Source organism: Halichoerus grypus, chromosome 2, assembly GCF_964656455.1.
Source record: "Halichoerus grypus chromosome 2, mHalGry1.hap1.1, whole genome shotgun sequence".
NCBI lineage: Eukaryota > Metazoa > Chordata > Mammalia > Carnivora > Phocidae > Halichoerus > Halichoerus grypus.
In genome coordinates, this window is record NC_135713.1 from 145,726,517 (window position 1) to 145,740,919 (window position 14,403).

The 14,403-nt window shown below is 41.3% G+C and overlaps 1 pseudogene; it reads right to left on the reverse strand.

The window, feature by feature from the left end:
- Positions 1-12,435: 12,435 nt before the first annotated feature.
- LOC118538472 (U6 snRNA-associated Sm-like protein LSm3 pseudogene) lies at positions 12,436-12,733 on the reverse strand (annotated as a pseudogene).
- Between the last annotated feature and the right edge of the window lie 1,670 nt (positions 12,734-14,403).

Consider the following 14,403-nt stretch of genomic DNA (forward strand, 5'->3'; position numbering starts at 1 on the left):
AAGGAGTTCTAAAGCGCTACAGGAAGGTAAGGTTTTTGAAGGCAGGACAAGGAAGTCGTAAACAAACAAAAAAGTTATTTTGGGCAAGGTCCCCTCCCTTCGGGGAACAAAAGGGTCTTAGGTGGATTACCTCGTCAGTGCTGACAAGGAAATTCCAAACCGGTTAAAACTATATTCCTGGGGAAGATTGAAACTGCAATCAGGTTAGGTATGAAGCCCTGTTCAGTGGCGTGGGTTTAGCACAAGGGACTCCATTTTGGATCTCTTGTTTCTTTTTAACAGTCTTCTCTCTTTTCTGGGTCATCTTGGTGGAATCTCATTTGTGAGGTGAGTCACCTTCGGTGTGGACACATGGGTGGAGTCCCTGACCGTGCTGTCCCTGAGCTGACCCCCCTGGGTGTGTTCAGAATCCCACCAGGGCTGAGGGGCCAGGGCTAGGAGTGGGACGGGGGACCGAGGATGGGAGCAGGGGCTGAGGCTGGAGGGGTCTGCGTTTAATGTTAGATACAATGCCCTTTTAAAATGAAAAGTAGGGGCACCTGGGTGGCTCAGTCAGTTGGGCGGCTGCCTTTGGCTCAGGTCATGATCCCAGAGTCCTGGGATCGAGTCCCATATTGGGCTCCTTGCTCTGCAGGGAGCCTGCTTCTCCCTCTTCCTGCCGCTCCCCCTGCTTGTGCTCTCTCCCTCTCTCTGTTTCTCTCTCTGTGAAATAAATAAATAAAATCTTAAAAAAAATAATAAAAAAATGAAAAGTGTAACTTACTTTTTTCTTATTACAAAAGCAATACATGTTCATTGTAGAAAATCAGGAAGTGGATAATAATAAAAACATTCACACTTCCACATTCCCCCTCATCTCTGTTTATACCTACCAGGTTTCTTTCTTGCGTAAATAAATAAAACATCTATTCATCAATAAAACCCACGAAGTTACAGAAATATTTATTTGGCTTTAGATGAGTTGAACACTTACATATACCCTATACATTGTTTCCTAACCATGTCAAATATTTACCTGCCCCATAATTTTCCTCATTTACCCTCTTTCTTGATAATCTTCAACAAATGCTGGATTTCAGGCTTCCTGACAGGATTTCTGTAGAGATCAGTGGTTTGCCTCCAGTGGGGCCCTTGAATCTGCAAGGCCCTTGAACCTTGTCCCATCCACCTTCTGGGCTCACCTGGGCAAGTCACAGAGAATTTATACCTGGAGCAGAGCAGAGGGGAGGGGAGGAGCACCCCCTCTTTCGTTCTGAGGCACGGAGACCAGGCCCGGTGGTTAAGTCCCATCATGTGAAGGAACCATTCGAGACCCAGCTCTAGCTCACTGCCTGTCTGAATGTCTGACCCTGGACCAGCCGTCTGTCCTGCCAGAACCTCTTCCTGCGAGGCAGGGACAGTAGTGCCTCCCTTTGGGGTGATTGCGAAGATTAGTATGTGTGTGTGCGTCCTCGAGAAATCTCTGTCTCTGGTGCTGTCTTTCCCGTTTCATTTTTGATCCCACCTTATGGTGGGAGGGAGCAGAGTGGGTAAGGCTTAGCTGTTGAGAGGAAGGGGCCTGGGTGGTCCTGAGGCTGCTACTCTCTCTCCCACTGTCCCTTCAGCTTACTTGAAATCTGGCTCTTTATACTAAAATGCTAAGACATGTTGTTGGATTAGGTTCAGCCGCACACAGCAGAAACGGCTCATCACGGTGTCTTTGTAAGTGACAGTCAGGTGGGAGAGGGCTGCGTAACAACTCCTGTGTCCCAGGGGCCCAGCTGTCTTCTGTCTCTGTCTCACCCCTTAGCAGGAGCTTTCCATCCTAGGTGTCACTCTGGCTGTGGGAGCCCTGGCCATCATGCTCACGTTTTAGGCAGGAAGAAAGAGGAAGGAAGGAGGGCAAAAGGTGAATCCCTGCAGCCAGTGCCCCTTTCTTGGAAGCCAGCAAACAGCCCGATTACAGCTCCTGGGCCGGAACCGGATCACAGACATACCAGTCTGCTGCAAAAAGTAACTGTTCAGCAGAATCAGATTATGATTCCTCTTGCTAAGGAAGAAGGCAGTGATTGTGTGGGAAGTTTCGGGACTTCTGGCACGCACTGGCCTGGGAGGCTGAACTTGGGACAATGACAGGATTTGAGAGGGCAGGATGGTGGGGAGATTTTGAGGAGTGTGTTAGGAACCTTGACCTGGAGAGGGGCCGACTTTAAGCCTCCTATGGCCCTAATCCTAGTGGACTGTGTGAGAAGCATGGCCAATGTGCTTACGGGGGCAAGGCTTTCCCAGGGTCACACATGACAACTGAAATTCTTAAAGGCCACTAAGCCCCAGAAATGCTTATTGACAAGGGAGCAGATTATTTTCCCTTAGGTGTTTTTTTTTAAAAGACTTATTTGAGAGAGAGAGAGCACAAACGGGGGGTGGGGGAGAGAGGGGCAGAGGGAGAGAGAGAATCCACAAGCATATCCCCCCACTGAGCATGGAGCCCAATGTGGGGCTCGATCCCAGGACCCTGAGATCATGACCTGAGCTGAAACCAAGAGTCAGCTGCCTGACCCCTGACCGACTGAGCCACCCAGGCGCCCCTCCTTATACCCCACATCCTTCCTGGACCTTCTGCCTGCAGGTGCACTATTGTGGGAAAACTTCCAGGAAAAGTCAGGGCCTGGCACCTTCTGACTGATGCCCATGTTTGATGTTTTTATTCCTTTTTTTTTTTTTTTTTTGATGTTATTATTCCTACTGCTCTTTCTTTCTAAGGGAAGAAGAAGGGATTTACATTCTTGTGACCATTGCCCAAGCCATGTACCCACGGAGCTGTGTGCCTTTTCCCAGGAGATGCCCTGCACAGCTGTATTAAAAAGCAGAGGACCTTTATCTGATAGGGGGTCAGTCTGGCAGCTGGAATAGAGACCCAGCATGATCCTGGCCTAAATAAGATGGTCTGTTTCTCACTTGCTCAAGGATCCACGTGGGTGGTGTTTCTGGGCTGCTACAGCGCATCCACACCCACCAGAGCTGTCTTTCATTTGTCATCCTAGTATCTTTAACACATGGATCCCAGACCCCAGTCAAAGATGGTGTCCTGGCTCCCGTCAGGAAAGAGGAGAAAAGGAGAGGACAAGCCTCTTTTGTTTTAGAACAGAACCCAGAATTTGTACAGAAGACCTTCCCTCACCTCCCACTCACAAGAACTTGTTCTTGCTCCCCAACTTTCAGGGGAGACTAAGGAAATGGAGTGTCAGCCATATGTTCAGCTAAAACTTCTCTCACCCCGTAAGATAGGTCAGCCTTCTCTGGGTACAAGCAATATGGCAAAACCTGTCAAAAAAACCTCTCCTTGAATTTGCAAACACGAAACCAGCCCTACAAGAAATATTGAAAGGCGTCCTCTAAGCAAAGAGAGAGCCTAGAAGTAACATAGACCACAAAGGAACAGAGACAATACACAGTAACAATCACCTCACTGGCAATACAATGGCACTAAATTCATATCTTTCAGTAGTTACCCTGAATGTAAATGGGCTAAATGCCCCAATCAAAAGACACAGGGTATCAGATTGGATAAAAAAACAAGACCCATCGATATGCTGTCTGCAAGAGACTCATGTTAGACCCAAAGACACCCCCAGATTGCGAGTGAGGGGGTGGAAAACCATTTACCATGCTAATGGACACCAAAAGAAAGCTGGGGTGGCAATCCTTATATCAGACAAATTAGATTTTATTTTATTTTATTTTATTTTATTTTATTTATTTTTTTTTTAAAGATTTTATTTATTTGAGAGAGAGAATGAGATAGAGAGAGAGCATGAGAAGGGGAGGGTCAGAGGGAGAAGCAGACTCCCTGCTGAGCAGGGAGCCCGATGCGGGACTCGATCCTGGGACTCCAGGATCATGACCTGAGCCGAAGGCAGTTGCTTAACCAACTGAGCCACCCAGGCGCCCCTCAGACAAATTAGATTTTAAACCAAAGACTGTAATAAGAGATGAGGAAGGACACTATATCCTACTTAAAGGGTCCATCCAACAAGAAGATCTAACAATTGTAAATATCTATGCCCCTAACATGGGAGAAGCCAATTAATAACAAAAGCAAAGAAACACATCAACAACAATACAATAATAGTGGGGGACTTTAACACCCCCCTCACTGAAATGGACAGATCATCTAAGCAAAAGATCAACAAGGAAATAAAGACTTTAAATGACACACTGGAGCAAATGGACTTCACAGATCTATTCAGAACATTCCATCTCAAAGCAATGGAATACACATTCTTGTCTAGTGCCCATGGAACATTCTCCAGAATAGATCACATCTTACGTCACAAAGCAGGTCTCAACTGGTACCAAAAGATTGGGATCACTCCCTGCATATTTTCAGACCACAATGCTTTGAAACTAGAGCTCAATCACAAGAGGAAAGTCAGAAAGAACTCAAATACATGGAGGCTAAAGAGTATCCTACTAAAGAATGAATGGGTCAACCAGAAAATTAAAGAAGAATTAAAAACATTCATGGAAACCAATGGAAATGAAAACACAACTGTTCAAAATCTTTGGGATGCAGCAAAGGCAGTCCTAAGAGGAAAGTATATAGCAATACAAATCTTTCTCTAGAAACCAGAAAGGTCTCAAATACACAACCTCACCCTACACCTAAAGGAGCTGGAGAAAGAACAGCAAATAAAGCCTAAATCCAGCAGGAGAAGAGAAATAATAAAGATCAGAGCAGAATTCAATGAAATAGAAACCAAAAGAACAGCAGAACAGATCAACGAAACTAGGAGCTGGTTCTTTGAAAGAATTAACAAGACTGATAAACCCCTAGCCACACTTATCAAAAAGAAAAGAGAAATGACCCAAATAAATAAAATCATGAATGAAAGAGGAGAGATCACAACCAACACCAAAGAAATACAAACATTCTAAGAACATATTATAAGCAACTCTATGCCAGCAAATTAGATAATCTGGAAGAAATGGATGCATTCCTAGAGATGTATCAACTACCAAAACTGAACCAGGAAGAAATAGAAAACCTGAACAGACCTATAACCACTAAGAAAATTGAAGCAGTCATCAAAAATCTCCCAACAAACAAAAGCCCAGGGCCAGATGGCTTCCCAAGGGAATTCTACCAAACATTTCCAGAAGACTTAATACCTATTCTTCTGAAACTATTCCAAAAATTAGAAATGGAAGGAAAACTTCCAAACTCATTTTACGAGGTCAGCATTACCTTGATCCCAAAACCAGACAAAGACCCCATCAAAAAGGAGAATTACAGACCAATATCCTTGATGAACATGGATGCAAAACTTCTCACCAAAATACTAGCCAATAGGATCTAACAGTACATTAAAAGGATTATTCACCATGACAAAGTGGGATTTATCCCTGGCCTGCAAGGTTGGTTCAACATCCACAAATCAATCACTGTGATACAATACATTAATAAAAGAAAGAACAAGAACCATATGAGCCTTTCAATAGATGCAGAAAAAGCCTTTGACAAAGTACAGCATCCTTTCTTGATCAAAACTCTTCAGAGTATAGGGATAGAGGGTACATACCTCAATATCATAAAAGCCATCTATGAAAAACCCACAGCGAATATCATTCTCAATGGGGAAAAACCGAGAGCTTTCCCCCTAAGGTCAGGAATGTGGCAGGGATGTCCACTATCACCACTGCTATTCAATATAGTATTAAAAATCCTAGCCACAGCAATCAGACAACAAAAAGAAATAAAAGGCATCCGAATCGGCAAAGAAGAATTCAAACCCTCACTCTTTACAGATGATATGATACTTTATGTGGAAAACCCAAAAGACTCCACCCCAAAACTGCTAGAACTCAGACAGGAATTCAGTCAAGTGGCAGGATATAAAATCAATGCACAGAAATCAGTGGCATTCCTATACACCAACAACATGCCAGAAGAAAGAGAAATTAAAGAGTCAATCCCATTTACAACTGCACCCAAAACCATAAGATACCTAGGAATAAATCTAACCAAAAGGGCAACGAATCTGTATTCAGAAAACTATAAAATACTCATGAAAGAAATTTGAGGAAGACACAAAGAAATGGAAAAACATTCCATGCTCATGGATTGGAAGAACAAATATTGTGAAGATGTCAATGCTACCTAGAGCAATCTACACATTCAATGCAATCCCAATCAAAACACCATCCACTTTTTTCAAAGAAATGGAACGAATAATCCTAAAATTTGTATGGAACTGGAAAAGACCTGAATAGCCAGAGGAATGTTGAAAATAGAGAAGCAAAGCTGGCGGCATCACAATTCTGGACTTGCAGCTCTATTACAAAGTTGTCATCATCAAGACAGCATGGTACTGGCACAAAAACAGACACATAGATCAATGGAACAGAACAGAGAGCCCAGAAATGGACCCTCAACTCTATGGTCAACTAATCTTCGACAAAGCAGGAAAGAATGTCCAGTGGAAAAAAGACAGCCGCTTCAGCAGATGGTGCTGGGAAAATTGGACAGCCACATGCAGAGGAATGAAACTGTCATTCTTACACCACACACACCTTACACCACACACAAAAATAGACTCCAAATGGCTGAAAGACCTAAATGTGAGACAGGAGTCCATCAAAATCCTAAAGGAGAACACAGGCAGCAACCTCTTCAACCTCAGCCGCAGCAACTTCTTCCTAGAGACATCGCCAAAGGCAAGGGAAGCAAGGGCAAAAATGAACTCTTGGGACTTCATCAAGATAAAAAGCTTTTGCACAGCAAAGGAAACAGTCAACAAAACCAAAAGACAACCTACAGAATGGAGAAGATATTTGCAAATGACATATCAGATAAAGGGCTAGTATCCAAAATCTATAAAGAACTTATCAAACTCAATACCTAAAGAACAAATGATGCAATCAAGAAATGGGCAGAAGACATGAACAGACATTTTCCCAAAGAAGACATCCAAATGGCCAACAGACACATGAAAAGGTGCTCAACATCGCTTGGCATCAGGGAAATTCAAATCAAAACCGCAGTGAAATATCACCTCACACCAGTCAGAATGGCTAAAATTAGTAAGTCAGGAAATGACAGATGTTGGCGAGGATGCGGAGAAAGGGGAACCCTCCTACTGTTGGTGGGAATGCAAGCTGGTGCAGCCACTCTGGAAAACAGTATGGAGGTTCCTCAAAAAGTTGAAAATAGAGCTACCATACGATCCAGCAATTGCACTACTGGGTTTTACCCCAAGGATACAAATGTAGGAATCCGAAGGGGTACATACACCCCGATGTTTATAGCATCAATGTCCATAATAGTCAAACTATGGAAAGAGCCAAGATGTCCATCGACAGATGAATGGATAAAGAAGACGTGGTATATATACACAATGGAATATTATACAACCATCAAAAGGAATGGAATCTTGCATTTGGAACGACGTGGATGGAACTGGAGGGTATTATGCTGAGCGAAATAAGTCAATCAGAGAAAGACATGTATCATATGACCTCACTGATATGTGGAATTCTTAATCTCAGGAAACAAACTGAGAGTTGCTGGAGTGGTGGGGGGTGGGAGTGATGGGGTGGCTGGGTGATAGACATTGGGGAAGGTATGTGGTATGGTGAGCGCTGTGAATTATGTAAGACTGATGAATCACAGACCTGATAGCAAAAAAAAGAAGAAGATAGCAGGAGGGGAAGAATGAAGGGGGGTGGAAATCGGAGGGGGAGACGAACCATGAGAGACTGGACTCTGAGAAACAAACTGAGGGTTCTAGAGGGGAGGGTGGCGGGGGATGGGTTAGCCTGGTGATGGGTATTAAGGAGGGCACGTACTGCATGGAGCACTGGGTGTTATGCACAAAAAATGGATCGTGGACCACCACATCAAAAACTAATGATGTAATGTATGGTGATTAACATAACATAATAATTTAAAAAATTAATTAAAAAAAAATCTCTCCTTGAAGATCGCATTTGCTTATTTTTTTTTTTTTAAGCTTCTATTTAGGAAAAGGGAGCAGCCCCTCAGCCCCAAATGGCTAGGTAAGTGGTGATCAGCCCCAAATGGGGTAGGTGAGTGGTGATCAGCCCCAAATGGGGTAGGTGAGTGGTGATCAGCCCCAAATGGGGTAGGTGAGTGGTGGTCAGGCCTCACCAGAGCGCTCGATGCCCTCCTGATGAAGACAACAGAAGCAACACACCGTGGGACCAACCAGCTCAGCCAGCTCCATGAAGCCATGCAGCGGGACTGAGGTTAGATCATGAAAAGGGACCCAGCTTCTGCCTGGTTTGCTGGGCTGCTCCAGCTCGGCGTCTTGTGCAGAGCTGCCATGTCCGAAGTCTCATGACCTTGGGACTGTCTTGCTGGAGAGACCACAGCCATGTGAGCGAGCCGTCTTGCATCTGCAGCTGGCCACATCTGAGTGCACCTGCATGGGACATCCGAAGGGACAACTGCCCAGGCAAGCCCCTCCTGAATTAACGACCCACAAACAATGAGCAAACTCAAATGGTTGTTTTATGATGCTAAGTTTTGGGGTAATTTGTTAAGTGACAATAGTACCTGGTAGTCTATGTTCTGTTATGGAAATGTTAGAAGATTTTAGTAATCAGAAGGGAATGTTTGAACAAATACTTTGAGAATAAGAATTTTTCAACATTTACTCATCAATACTTAGGAGTGAGGGTATCTAAGAGACTGGTTTTAATATGTAGGTAGAAGTGGTCCTTGAATTCATAGACGCGAATCTCTTTTTTTCTCCCAAAACTTTTCTCAATTTTATATTCAAGATATTCCCCAGAGTTTTATTACAAAACGTCTCAAACCCACAGAGAAGTTGAAAGACTAGTTGCCAAGAAGACTCATATTTCTTCTACTGAGATGACACAACAATTAATATTTGCCATATGCCAAATACCTATGAGTTTTTGTACTATTTGACTAGAAAGTTGAAGAATGAATTTTATTTTCAAATAACCTTTTTTCCCCCTGATCATTTAAGTCATATATGCTCATAGTATAGCTCTTGTAAAATGTAGAAAGATAAATAGAAAATAAAACAGTCCTTCTCCAAAATAAACTCTTCTAGATCTGAAAAAGAAAGAAAAAAGGAAAGAAAATAGTTTACCCATAATCCAGCTGACTTGATTTCTTGGTTTGCCGGACAAGTTGAGCATCTGAATTCGGTCTTCCTTGGGCAAGGGTGCCCTCTACCGACAGCAGGGTGAATTGTCAAGTGGTGGGATTTTCACTCACAGTCTCTTGCGAGTTTTGCTTGAATTGATTCCTCAGATTCCTAATTCGTGGATGAATCAAGAAAGTTGAGTTTTTGAAACCACAGAACAGATCCTTAGGGACCCCTATCTGGGGATTTTACCAGGGTCTTGGGCGAGGCCTGACCTCAAACAGCTAGTCGGACTTGCTTGATCTGGTTATGTTGCTCCTGTGAATGAATGATGGACACAGGCTCCAATCCGGGTCCTGGCAGTTCTCCAGCTCAGGATGACACAGACGTGCGGCTCCAAACACCCATCTTCCCCCACTGAAGTAATGACCCTGATTTTTCTCGGATTCTTTTTCCGTTTCTTCCTTTGGTTCATCCTTCTCATCCCTTTTTCTCCAAACACGTCTTGTTTACACTTCCCACCTTTTGGGACCACTGGCATGAATTCATTTCACTTTTCTTCTTTTTTCCACCAACTTATGCCTCATTGAAAATTAGCACATTCAAGTATTCACATTTACATAACAAGGTCTCTATCAGATTTATAAAAAGAATATGATCTCACTCCATCTAACCCCCCTTTGATATGATAGGCAATTCTGAAAAGAGGAAAAGATTTTAGCCTATAAATATATGAAGCGATCCCTAATTTCTATTAATCAGGGAAATGAAAACGAAAACCACATTAAGATAATTTTATAGACACTTCATTGATCAAAATTAAGATATTTGACATTACCAAACACAGAAGTGGATCCATTGTTGGGGGTCAAGGGAATGTGATTTAGAGCGACTACTTGGAAAACAATTTGAGATGACTTTGGATGGTTGAATACTTGCATACTTTAACACTTATGAATAGAGCCTAGAAGATTCTTGCACATGAGCCTCAGGAGATGTGTGCAAGGATGTCAATTTTTTGCTACCTGTTCATGGTAGCAAAAAATTGAAAACACTGCGATGCCCACTTGTGGGAGCAGATAACATACATTATGGTGTAGCTGCACCATGAAATGGTAGTGCCAATGAAAGGAAGTGCCCCACAATTAACGGTGGCAACCTTGCTGAGTCTTTGTAACAATGGTGAGTGAAAAAAAACAAGTCCTAGAAAAATATGTACAGTATAATACCATTTGTAGAAGGACTATATACAAGCAAAGCTAAACAATGTTGATTAGGCATACATCTCCGTGTACCTCCCTCCCTACTTATCTGTGATGCAAAGGAATTAAAAACACAAATGTAGAATAGCACTTACCACCAGTGGGGTGGTATGGGGACAGAATGGTGCAGAAAATAGGAACAGGGTGCAATAGAGAGATATAAATTATTAGAAATATGTAGTTCTTGTGTTCGTTATATTATAAATAAACTAATTCATGCATAAATAAAACATGATGTGGGATTCTATTGTTAAAGATGAAGAGGAGAATGGATATAGGAGGTGAACCTGGAGGTGACTCTTGGATTTCTTGCAGGAGTAACAGAACAGAAGGAGGTGCCATTTAGAGTTACAGAAATAAATTGAGAAATGAACTGTGAGTGTGAGGATAATGAATTCACCTTTGAACACTTTTATTTTGAGTTGTCCATGTGACATCCAGTGAGTAATCTAATCTGTGGGTCAAGATCTTAGAGGAGAGGTCTAGGATGGAAAAATAAATTTATAGGTCAAAACCATGAGAGGTGGGGGTTCTGGTTGCAATGTTTAGAACTCAGACATGGATGAAGCCAGGCAAGCTTTTTCATACAATGATTGGCCATTTGGATATCCTCTTTTGGAAATTGTTCTCAAGTATTTGCCCATTTTAAGAAATGGGGTGTTTGTCTTTTGATTTGTAAATCTTTAAAAAACATATTCTGGGTATAACATCTTTTTGTTTATATCTACTACACATATATTTTTCTCAGTCTGTGCCTTCCTTTTTATTCTCTCAGTGGTGTTTTTGATAAGCAAATGTTCTTTTTTTTCTCTTCAAGTTTTTCTTTAAATTCTAGGAAGGTAACATATAGTGCATTATTGGTTTCAAGAGTAGAATTCAGTGGTTCATCACTTACATACAACACCCAGTGCTCATCACAAGTTCCCCCCTTGCCCATCTAGCCGATCCCTCACTTATCTTGCTCCATCAACCCTCAGATTGTTCTCTATTGTTGAGTCACTTACGGTTTGTTTTCCCCTCTCTTTTTTCTTTTTCCCATTTCCCATATGTTCATCTGTTTTCTTTCTTAAATTCCACATATTAGTGAAGTCATATGGTATTTGTCTTTCTCTGACTGACTTATTTTGCTTAGCATAATACTCTCTAGCTCCATCCATGTCATTGAAAATGGAAAGATTTCATTCTTTCTGATGGCTGAGTAATATTCCATTGTATATATCTACCACATTTTCTTTATCCATTCATCCACTGAGGGACATCTGGACTCTTTCCATAATTTGGCTATTATTAATAATGTTGCTGTAAACATCGGGGTGCATGTACTCCTTCAAATCTGTATTTTTGTATCCTTTGGGTAAATACCTAGTAGTGCAATTTCTGGGTCATAGTGTAGCTCTATTTTTAACTTTGTGAGGAACCTCCATACTGTTTTCCAGAGTGGCTACACCAGCTTGCATTCCCACCAACACTGCAAGAGGATTCCCCTTTCTCAGCATCCTCGCCAACACCTGTTGTTTCCTGTGTTGTTAATTTTAGTCATTCTGACTGGTGTGAGATGCTATCTCATCGTGGTTTTGATTTGTATTCCCCTCATGATGAGTGATGTTGAGCACCTTTTCATGTGTCTGTCAGCCACCTGGATGTGTTCTTTGAAAAACGTCTATTCATGACTTCTGCCCATTTCTTAACTGGATTCTTTGTTTTTTGGGTATTGAGTTTGTTTTTTTTTTTTTCAAAAAAGGAAACATTGAATTTAATTTAAAGGAAAAAAAATCAGAAGTTGTCTGAGAAAACAACAGAGCAAATCAATTCCTGAAAAAAGAGTTCTGCATCTTGGTGATCACATTTATTGAAACAGTTGGAAAAAAATTAAAAAGCCCTTTAGATTAAGAATTTTTGAGTTATCTGCGAATTAACTCATTTCAGTAGTTAGAAGAATCCTTGATCATTTCTTATATCAAAATTTACACAGGTTTCTATTTTGAATGTCTTCTACATTTAAAGAGGCAGTCATACAAAGTCTTCTATACTCTATACACAATAAATTCTTTGTTTCAGCCAACTCTTAATGGTGGGACAACTAGTACAACGCCATGTCCCCAGACAACAAGCATCAGAATAGTCCATTTTGTTGATTTCTATATCTCTTCGTATGTTTCCTCATCAATTTCTATAGTGGTCACCGTTTCCTCCACATCATATTTAAATGCTGATCATAACACATAATCTGCTTTGAAGCTCTCGGTCATTTCTCATTTTCACATAAATTTGCTCATCCAGGTTGAGCACGATGAGATCCAGGGACTCTTCTGCAGTGTTGGTAGATTGTTGCCAGTCCATGTCATCCACCATGTTTTAAACCCTGCGTCCTTTCCCCTGGTGTTGAATTTGATAAGTTCTTCACAGATTTTGGTTGCTAACCCTTTATCAGATATGTCATTTGCAAATATCTTCTCCCATTCCATTATCTGCCTTTTAGTTTTGTTGATAGTTTCCTTCACTGTGCAGAAGCTTTTTATCTTGATGAAGGCCCAATAGTGCATTTTTGCTTTTCTTTCCCTTGCCTTTGGAGATGTGTCTAGTAAGAAGTTGTACCGGTGAAGGTCAAAGAGGTTGCTTCCTGTGTTCTCCTTTAGGATTTTGATGGTTTCCTGTCTCACATTTAGGTCTTTCATCCATTTTGATTTTATTTTTGTGTATGGTGTAGGAAAGTGGTCCAGTTTCATTCTTCTGCAGGTGGCTGTCCAGTTTTCCCAACAGCATTTGTTAAAGAGACTGTCTTTTTTCCATTGGATATTCTTTCCTGCTTTGTCGAAGATTAGTTGACCATAGAGTTGAGGCTCCATTTCTGGGCTCTCTATTCTGTTCCATTGATCTATGTGTCTGTTTTTGTGTCAGTACCATGCTGTCTTGATCATTACAGCTTTGTAGTATAGCTTGAAGTCCAGAATTGTGATGCCTCCAGCTTTGCTTTTCTTTTTCAAGATTGCGTTGGCTTTTCAGTGTTGTTTATGGTTCTATACCAATTTTAGGATTGTTCTAGCTCTGTGAAAAATGCTGGTGGTATTTTGATAGGGATTGCCTTAAATGTGTAGATTGCTTTGAGTATTATAGACATTTTAACAATGTTTGTTCTTCCAATCCATGAGCATGGAATTTTTTTCCATTTCTTTGTGTCCTCTTCAATTTCCTTCATAAATTTTTTATTGTTTTCAGAGTATAGATCTTTTACTTTTTTGGTTAGGTTTATTCCTAGGTATCTTACGGTTTTTGTTGGAATTGTAAATGGGATCAATCCATGATTTCTCTTTCTGTACTATTCCTTATATTCCACATATGAGTGAAACCATATAATAATTGCCTTTCTCTGATTACCTTATTTCATTTAGCAAAATACCCTCCAGTTCCATCCATGTCGATACAAATGGTAGGTATTCATCCTTTCTGATGGCTGAGTAATATTCCGTTGTATATATGAACCACAGCTTCTTTATCCATTCGTCTGTTGAAGGGCATCTCAGCTCCATCCACAGTTTGGCTATTGTGGACATTGCTGCTATGAACATTGGGGTGCATGTGTCCCTTCTTTTCACTACATCTGTTATCTTTGGGGTAAATACCTAGTAGTGCAATTGCTGGGTTGTAAGGTAGCTCTGTTTTTAACATCTTGAGGAACCTCCATATTGTTTTGTAATATAGCTTGAAGTCAGGCACTGTGATGCCCCCAGCTTTAGTTTTCTTTTTCAACATTCCCCTGGTGATTTGGGGTCTTTTCTGGTTCCATACAGATTTTAGGATTGTTTGTTCCAGCTCTGTGAAAAATATCAATGGTATATTGATAGGGATTACCTTGAATGTGTAGATTGCTCTGGGCAGCATAGACATTTTCACAATGTTTATTCTTCCAATCCATGAGCATGGAATATTTTTCAATCTCTTCGTGTCTTCCTCAATTTCTTTCATAAGTGTTCTGTAGTTTCTAGAGTACAGATCCCTTACCTCTTTAGTTAGGCTTCTTCCTA